The sequence below is a fragment of the Rutilus rutilus genome (assembly GCF_951802725.1).
Source record: "Rutilus rutilus genome assembly, chromosome: 5".
NCBI classification, from domain to species: domain Eukaryota; kingdom Metazoa; phylum Chordata; class Actinopteri; order Cypriniformes; family Leuciscidae; genus Rutilus; species Rutilus rutilus.
Genome location: NC_140213.1, coordinates 36,765,067 through 36,775,204, shown reverse-complemented (window position 1 = coordinate 36,775,204; position 10,138 = coordinate 36,765,067).

Genomic DNA, 10,138 nt, shown 5'->3' with positions numbered 1-10,138 from the left:
ATAACTACTATATATTTTTCATTAAATGTTATCCAACCTAAATATGTACTGTATTTTATTTTCTCTTTTTTCTTTCATTTGCCTAATTGGCTGTTGAAGTAACGGGATAAAGGGTCTGCCGCTAAGGAAGGGGCTCTGCGGGACCAGAATCCAATAAGTTGAAGTGCAAGTCAGTCAAGTTCTTCCACACCAAACTCAATACACTATTGTTTTATGGACCTGCACTTTGTGCACAGGGAAATTGTCATTTTAGAGCAGAAAATACCCCAATTTACTTAAAATGTTTGTCTAACCTGTTAGTAATGGGTGTAGCTTAAATGGGCAATTAAAAATAGGGTGTACCTGAACAACAGACACCTCCCTGCCCTTCCCTTAAAAGTGTTTTGTCAGAGTAAAAGTTCACCAACGAATCAGTTAAAAGAATCAAACAAAACATTTTAGAACACACTATGTGTCTTTTGTGCAGGAAAGTGATTTTTCCCTTATATGGGTGTCTGTACCTTACAGGGAGAGGCGGCGGTAAAGCCTGTCAACGGTGAACAAACGCTTGCAATCAAGTTCCAGTCCCAAGGTCATGCCGGATGTCAGTGTCTAATGCTTAGGGAATGAGGCGACAGGGGTCTTCCCCACTCTGTCACCTCCTGGAACAAATTCATTCCTCACACTCCTGGAGCTTCTCTTTCAGTAAACACTTTAAATCAAAAGTAGACAGTGAAACTCACACTGCAGGGGCCACAATCATTGACTTCAGCCTTTTGATATTAGGATGGTAGGCGGCACTCAACTGAGTTATGAATACCCGTGAAGGGTATATGAAGTCTATGTTTTTGCTTATTCTTAGTCTGAATGCATTTAGCCATGTCAGTACTGATGAAAGATTTATCTAGCTAGAGCAATGAAGGTTAAAGGGAAGCACGGTACTGATATGTTTATATAAATCCACTGCGCTCAGACCTTCGATTATGAGAAGACCTTGTGGCTATACTCTTAATATAGGGCCACGTCCGAGGAGGAGCCGTGAGCTTGAGCTGGCAAGCGTAAATTAGCGTGGACAATGTTTGGAGGGAAAGAATTCAACATTCACATCCTGATTTTTCTTTTCTCTTTCCCCACATCCACTCCATGAGTAAGGCAGCCTTTCAGCAAATCAATATTGAGGCCTGTACTCGCTGTGAGCTGAGGGGGCTTTACACTTCAAAGACCAAATATAAGTGTTTGAGTTGTTATGGAGGTGGTGTAAGTGCTTTCCTGGACTATAAATAAATAAATAAAATAACGTTAGGGGAACGTTATAATAATGTTAGAATAGCATTAAAGTGATGTTAAAATAACGTTTGGGGAATGTTAAAGTAACTTTAGAATAACTATAAAAAATAATATGATCAATCAGTTATCACAACATATGTTTTTAGATTGTTTTAACTCATCAAAATAGGTTAAGCAATTTAAGCAATTCATTTTTTAAAGTCAGTTTAATGTAATGTTTAATGTTAAGTTGAAATGACTTAAACAACCAAGTTGATTGTACTTAAAATTTAAGTCAGCATTTTCTTGTACAGTGGTACCTCTCCTATAGGGGAACGTTAGAATAACGTTAGACAAATGTTAGAATTTTTTTTAAATAATGTTAAAACGTTCGAATAACGTTCGAATAATGTTAAAGTAACATTAGAATAGCGTTAAAATAAAGTAAGGAGAATGTTAAAGTAACGTTAGAATAACGTTAGAGCAGCGTTAAAATAATGTTGGGGGAATGTTAGAATAATGTTAGGGGAACATTAAAGTAACGTTAAAATAATGTTAGGGGTATGTTAAAGTAACATTAGAATAACGTTAGACCCAGAAACTCTATATGCTTTGACTAAAAAATGCACAATTCAGATGTTGGTTTTTGTTCCTTGTAAAACCTTTACTATATGGTTCAAAAATGGATGCAAAATGAGCATGAATGCTGTATTTCCTTGCATCGGTTCCATTAGACAAATGCGTACTGTAATCCTTCTGTGGATCGGTGACAGTTGCTCCCCATGCTTGATTTTGTGACACCATCTGTGTAGGTGAGATGTTGTGAAAAACAAATTAGCATTAATTAGGAGAAAAATCCTTTTTTATTTATCCCTCACAGTGTTAGTTTAGTATTATATATCATTTTAGCTTTTCTCATAGTTTGAATTAGGTTTTATTTTTGGATTTTCATTTTAGTTGAAGTTTTAAGTAATTTTATATTTCAGTTTTATCTTTAGTAGTCTATTTAGTATTTACTTTCAGATAGTTGCCAATGTAACGTTTTTTTCATTTTCATTTAGCTTCAATTTTTTTCAGCTAATATTTATATTTTATTTCAGTTTTATTTAAATGACTAAATGATTTAAATATTTATTTAAAAATATTTTAATAGTTTTAATATTAGTAAGCAGCACTGTTTCCTCTGTACAAGTTTCAGAGGGTTTTTAATGTTTTGATTTAGAATAGAAAAGAAAATGGAACATTTTAACACTCAGGAGAGTTTCCTCAGGGAAACCTGTGGACTTTAAAATTGAAGTTCGAGTGATGCATTAAGCCAAGAGGAAAAACGTATTGCAACTAAGCAAGGGCTCAGATTCATAATCAGGGTTTGAGGGAGAACAGTGTTGAGGACATTGCTCACAACACTCAGAACCTTCCTTTAAGGTTTAAGGAAGCATTATGTGGAGGAAAACTTGTTCTTCAGTAGACCTGACAAACAAAATTAAAATGAAGCACATGCTTATACAAACCTCTGCATTATTCATCTCTGCCATTTCACTTTATTCTTCAGCTTCAATGCCCATGTCTTAATGAATAAAAGCTTGCTTTCTTCCTTTTGTCACACTTTGACAGATGGATTGGAACTTTAAATCCTTTAGGCTTTAAAAGGTTTTTAATCAAAAATTTTTTTTAAGATAAAAGCTTCTGATCCAAAATAACATGCGTTGAGAGATATAGGCAAAACAACAACGTAACATCCAAATGCTTACATTTTTCAACAATAGGCTCCTAATGATATATGATTTATATGTATGTGAGTTTCCTCTTGTGAAAGCGACTGCTAAAGGATTACATTTTCAGCCATGTTTAGGATCAAGTTTGCATGAAATACAGTAAGAAAGTCATGTCGACATACACATCCACCCATTCCACCCTTTCTGCATCACAGTCTTCAGGCTCCGCACAAGGACTTCTGAAAGATCAATTACAGTGGGCGAGCAAAACACTACACAGGAAATTAGGGAAAGCATAATTTATTTACATGACTGCTCTATGATTAAAGTAGCCTAGAACAACAAGCAGCAGGGAACTGATTCCTTTTTTTATCATCTCTGTTTTCGCCGAACAGTGCAAGGAACAATCAAAGAGTTTGCTTGGCTTTGATCTTGAAAATACATATCATGTTTTCTTATCCGAGCATGACTGTCGGTTAAATATGTTTAATCGCCCCCAAAGAAAACAGATTATCAATTTTACGTTGGTGCCTTGTTTGTTCTTGACTTCTAATAATTAACTAATAATGAGATGGCAGTGCAACTGTTTAGGGGCTCTGTGCAAATGAACCAATTGCAATGTTAATGTGAGAAACTAAGTCTATTTTTCCTCATGCAATCAGCACATTTGTCTTTAAAGAAACATCCTCTGGCAACGATACTGTAAATAGCTGTAAATGTGACTTTGACTGTCCTCAGCAATGATCACGTAGACACTGACGCTGAGGAACTCCTGTCAAACTAAATTTACTTTCAAGTCTTTTCTACACTCTTAGAAAAAAAAGGTTCAATGGGGTTTTGTATAGAACCCTTGTAACAATACTGACAGGGAAAAAAATGATGTAGAGGACCCAAGTGCAGTTTATTATAATGGTGATAATCCAAAAAAACATGAAACATAAATCATGAGTTAATCCAAAGCATGTAACACAAAATAAACATGAGATAGAAACTTGACTAGAAACCCTATTCATGGAAGAGCATTCAAACTTCAATAAACAAAGTAACATGGCAAACATGAAGGCTTAAATACACAAAGACTATTGACAACAAGGAAACACCTCAACAATCAAACACTGAACCAAACAGAAAGTGACACATAATCAGGAGAAGCACAAGACGTGATCACATTATGGCAAGGGAAACACATGACAAACAGAAAACTGTGAGAATAACAAAATAAAACACATACTGTAAAAGGTGAACCAAAACCCAAAACAGACGTGATAACCCTAGGGTTCTTGACTCAGTTTTAAAGAACGCTTTATGTCAAAGAGGTTCTATATAAGGAGGAATGCCGGCTTAAATGATTGCATGATTATTTCATGTTTAAAGGGGTCATATAATGGTACATGCACTTTTATAAGTTGATTGTACTGAAATGTGTGTTAGCAGTGCCTGTACACAACCATCATAAAATTATAAAAATCCATCCAGTTTTTTTTTAATCTTATGTTTTCCCCTGTCTCAAATCAAGCCATTCGATTTTGTGACGTCACAAAATCGACGCCCCTCCCACGATTGTTGATTGACAGCAGCGTTTCAACACAGACCTGCCCTCGCTCGTGAGCGAGCTGTCAATCATAGACCGCGTGGACCGGCGCGGTCATTGTTGATATGCTGGAGCACTGTCTATGAGCAGAATGCGCACAATCTAAGCGATTGTGGTGTTCTGTTCTTGGGTGTAATAAGGAACACAGCAGTCATTTTGATGTTCCTAAATCCGAACCGCTGAAGACGCAGTGGCTGAGTTGGTTTTCGAAGGGAATATTCCCCACAATCAACGTCAATGCTTTCATGTTTGCGCGAATAATTTCACACACCAGACTGCTTTACAAACGAGGGTCAGTATAAAGCTGGTTTTGCTAAGAAGCTGCTCCTGAAAAAAGGATCGGTACCAACTATTCGTGTTCCTGCTGCACCTCCAGAAGAAGAAGTGAGTGTAACGTTTTATTAACCTTTATATTAATATTTATATTAATCTTTGCAAATCGCTTGCTGCACGCTCCACGATGAATGCGGCTGTTTACACTCAGGGTACATTACGCATGTTTTCTATGTACGACGTTCTCAATATAATTCATAATCCCACGTTTATAATGAACAACGCGTTATGGCTATTGTGTTATTATTAAAAACGGTGTACGCACAGAACAGAGGGGCGGGGTGAGCAAAGCTCATTATCATTAAAAGACACATGCACTTAAACGGCGTGCTGAAAACAGAGCTGTTTTTGACCAGGTAAAATGAGTGTTTTCTTACAATACTAATGAGAATTTTTAATTAAAGTATATTACAAACTTTTAATTTAGACCCTAAAGAATCATATTAGCTTGTACAAAAATGGCATTATATGACCCCTTTAACAGTTTTTTTTTCTAGTGATAAAGTATGTGTATGAGCTGTTTAATTCATAAAAGTAAAAATGAATCCACAAAATTAATTAAAACTAAATCCATAAAATTGCACCATGACGGGAGCCCCTAATATGAAGCGCCTGACAAAAACCTTTTAGGTTCTACACCCTACAGAACTTTTCTTCTAGTTCCTTTATTACAATACATGAGATCTTCAAATACCATAAGCCCTAATTTTTTTGTAATTCGAAGATATTCTGTCTGTATATTCAGATGGGCCTTTCTTTAACACACAATATACATATTCATTACGTGGCTCTCTAGTACTTGATTCTGATTGGTCAGTTGCAGCCTTCGGCAGTCAGATGTTTCACTGTTGCCATGACAACTCCAAATATCAAATGGCTCATCTGGGTAACCTAAATTGACTACTTTAATGTCTCTCATATCGGCTAAACAAGAAGCTGTGCCTTAATGCATTGTTGTATTTTATTTATTTATTATTTTTTGCAAATGTCCATGCATACTGCATTCATTATCAAAGCACTTAGAGGCTAAATCGAGAAAGCATGGTAAACAATTAACTGAACAGCAATGGAGCCTATTAACATACTGCAACTTAGAACCATTTGCGAGGACACACAACATTTATAGTGATATGATGGCATGGCATATAATATAATATGTGAATGTAAACAAGGAGTTTAAATAGACAATGATTTTTTTAATAAACCAGTATATACATTACAACTCATTCACAACAGCAACTGTGGCAATGGATTCCCATTGCATCCAGTTCTATCGTTTCCAAGGACTGATCTGAAATAAATATAAACGGCCTCTGCATGCCCTTTAAATCTGTTCAAAGTCAGTTACTTCAAAGAGATTGTCTCTTGCCACCAACAATAATACAACAACAAGACATAAGAATACAACCGAAACCCATAGGTATAGTAATGTACAAACTGATTTGACTAATTGTATTTATGGATATGAGATTTTTGACATCTGCATAGTAACTAAGTTATAGGAAAGCAGCAGTTTTCTGTATTGCAAGGGGCCTCCCTGTTATTTTCTCTTATTGTTGTTCTTGTGATAAATTTTTATCTAATCTTGTTTGGCATCTCTGGTTCAGTTCACATACTTTAATCTGTTTCTTGGTGCTTGGCACTTTTATGTCCTATGGATTATTATTATTTTTTTTAACCAACACATTTCAGTTCTTTCATTTTTGTTATATGAAGGTCACATTAAAACAGACTTTCAGTCTTAAAATATTCAAATTCATCTTAAACATATGAATATTTATTTTAAATATGATAATCTGAACAAAATAACAAAAAAAGTCATTTCATTTGTGTAAATTATTTCCATATTTTTTACACAAATTATGACAGTTGTGATGTCATTCTACAGTGCCCCCTGGAAATCTGGTTGCAGCCATTGATGGCTTCCTTCCCATCCAGGTAGTATAGCCACTGTTCCTTTAACTTTGAACTTGCAAACTATGCTTCCAACAGTCTCTAGGAACATTTGGTGCTTTTGCTATATTTTGTATCCTGTTCCTTGTTTGCGAAGGGCGATGATATCTTCTCTTAAAGGGGTCATATAATGGTACATGCACTTTTACAAGTTGACTGTACTGAAATGTGTGTTGGCAGTGCCTGTACACAACCATCATATAATGATAAAAATCCATCCAGTGTTTCTTTTCAAATCTCCTTATATGTTTTCCCCTGTCTCAAATCGAGCCGTCTAACCCTCCCACGATTGTTAATTGACAGCAGCGTTTCAACACAGACCCGCCCTGAGCGAGCTGTCATCATAGTCCGCCGTTGTTGATACGCTGGAGCAGAATGGCGTCTAAGCGATTGTGGTGTTCTGTTCTTGGGTGTAATAACGAACACAGCAGTCATTTTGATGTTCCTAAATCCAAACCGCTGAAGACGCAGTGGCTGAGTTTTGTTTTCGAAGGGAATATTCCCCACGATCAACGTCAATGCTTTCATGTTTGCGCGAATCATTTCTCACCAGACTGCTTTATAAACGAGAACATTGAAAAAGGTATTAGCTCCTGTCTGAGTATGTGTTGTTTATGTGCCTAATGACTGTCATAGTCTCACAGACTGGTTATTTTTTAAACAGATCAGTAAAATTTTAGTGCTTCAGCCCTGACAGTTGTACCTAACACTGCATAGATAACGTTACGCATCACTGACACGCCTATTTACCGAAAAAAAGTTTTTCATGACCATTAGCTGTAACATCAATCTGTCAATGAACTAACGTTCATATCAGTAACGTTAAACACATATCGTTCGTATCTCACTACTCTACCCTGCCAGTACACACAAAGATAGATCAAAGTGACATTACGTTAACCAACCTTTCAGAAACGTCCTGTTCGAGCCTTAATTGTCGAACTTCTTCGGGGCCGTCATCTTGTTCCGGGTCCGACTCTGGTTCAAATTGATACGGTTGCACAAATGTAGACCATTCTTTCTCCAAAATACACCCTCAACTGTTGTCAAGGCAACACTCCACGTGTGTTGTGTCAAATCACCCCACAGAAACAGAGGGGCGGGGTGAGCAAAGCTCATTATCATTTAAAGACACATGCACTTAAATGGCGTGCTGAAAACAGAGCTGTTTTTGACCAGGTAAAATTAGTGTTTTCTTACAATTCTAATGAGAATTTTTAATCAAAGTATATTACAAACTTTTCATTTAGACCCTAAAGAATCATATTAACTTGTTCAAAAATGGCATTATATGACCCCTTTAACTTTTTGGACCATTCTGTTGACTTAGCCATGTTTCTAACATGCAGTCAAACGTGACACTCAACAAACCTAGCCAGTTCAGATATTTTAGCTCAAGTGTTTTAGCTCAAGTACACCTGGTGCAACTAATGAGGCCCTTGATTAGTTACATCAGGTGTGCTTGAGACAACAGATTTGCACATTTGTGCTGTTGTTAGGGGTTTTATTCAGGGGTTGAAAAATTTGCAGCATTTTATAATAATCTGCAGAAGACATTAAAAGTTGCATTTTCAGTTCAATTTGGGGGAAACCACTTGAAACATTTGTTGTGTTGAGCTATTTAAATTTTGTTCGATTTGTTCATTGCATCGATTACAACTGTAATTGTGTATATTTAGGATACACAAATGCTAGCTATAAAATTAAACTTGGCAAAACAAAGTCAGGCATTTTTTGTAAAACATTTTTTAAATGTCATTCCCACTATGTTATCAGACACAATACATACTTTTCTGTGACAGAATTCATTTGTGATGCATGTAAATACACTGTTTATTTTTGTTTGCTTAAAAATATATTTCCCCCAAAAAAGTGGCTTTAGTCAAAGAGACACACCTCTGCAACACCCTTTGACATATAAATCAAAGTCCTAATAATTGGAAAATTATCTTGCCAGATTTTTAATCTACATCAATGTCATGGTATGGTCAGCTTGTTCCTCAGGCTTCTCTTACTCAACTTTGCCCCTTTCTCTCATTAAATACTTCCTATATGTTTGTGTTGAGTGATAGAGGCAAGGTCAGGCTGGATGTCCTGAGGTTTATACATCTGATCAGTCCCCCACATCAGCTCTGTGACTCAGAAAGCTTTATAAAGGTCAAGCTGTACCTAAGGCTGCAGAGAGCCATTTGCTAAGTATTTGAAGAACAGGATTAACCTGGTCACAAGTGTACTTTACTGATGTATATTTGCTAAATTGTTGCAAAGCTGTACATACCGTACACAAGTCATTTAGTGTATGCCGTATCTTAGACTTACTCTGTCTAAATGCTCTTATGAATATCCACCAGCTCCCATGTGGCTTTTAGCAATCTTGCAATGTTTTTTTTGTTTTTTTTTGTCATTTTACATTAACTCATAAGAGATGAAAGGTGCTTTGAAAAGCAGCATCCTTGAGAACTGCTGGGCCTGCAAACCTCTATTGAACCATGAACCCCTATTTTTCTGTGGAGCTCTCAAAAGGAAATGTTCTTACCGCTAATGGATTTACTTATGCAGCACACAAAAGTCTGGGGCGTAATATGATTTTGTTGGGATCATCACTATGAAGGAAAATAAAAACGCTGCCAGATCTTTTTGAAACATCTCTGCATGTACATTAGTAAATGCTAAAAGCTTTGAGGCAGGGTTATTACTGTTAACTAAAACAAAAACCATAAAGGAAAATTTTTATTATAAAATAAACATCAACTGAAATAAAATAAAATAAAATATAAAAAAAGCCTAAACAAGGCAACATTTCTCATTTATGTTTAGTTTAATTTGAGGTCCTAAAACTAAAACAAAAAATTAGTAAAGTTTAACTAAAACTAAAATGAAAACAGAAAATACAAAAATAAAATCTAATTCAAAATATGAACACAAACTACAATATCAATGTTATACTGCTTAAAGGTCTCACTTCTTCAAAAACAGCACAGACATCAATACTGCAACCATATGCATCCTCAAATAATGATTTAATCAATATACTGAAAGATAAATGAGGACTGGGTCTGCCATGTTCAAATGTCAAAAAAGAGACACCATAAATGATAAAAAAATATATATATATTTATAAAACGGAAAGTTCCAGTCCTTGATTCTGATTGGTTGAGCCGCGTTCAAAGCCGTTGTAAATTACTCAACAAACATACACCTGTGACCGCATTACATTAGTATTACTGCGCAACTGCCGTTTGTGATTCTTTGTTGCTGCATGTGTTGCTTAGCAACCTCTTTGGAACTACATTGCTTGGCG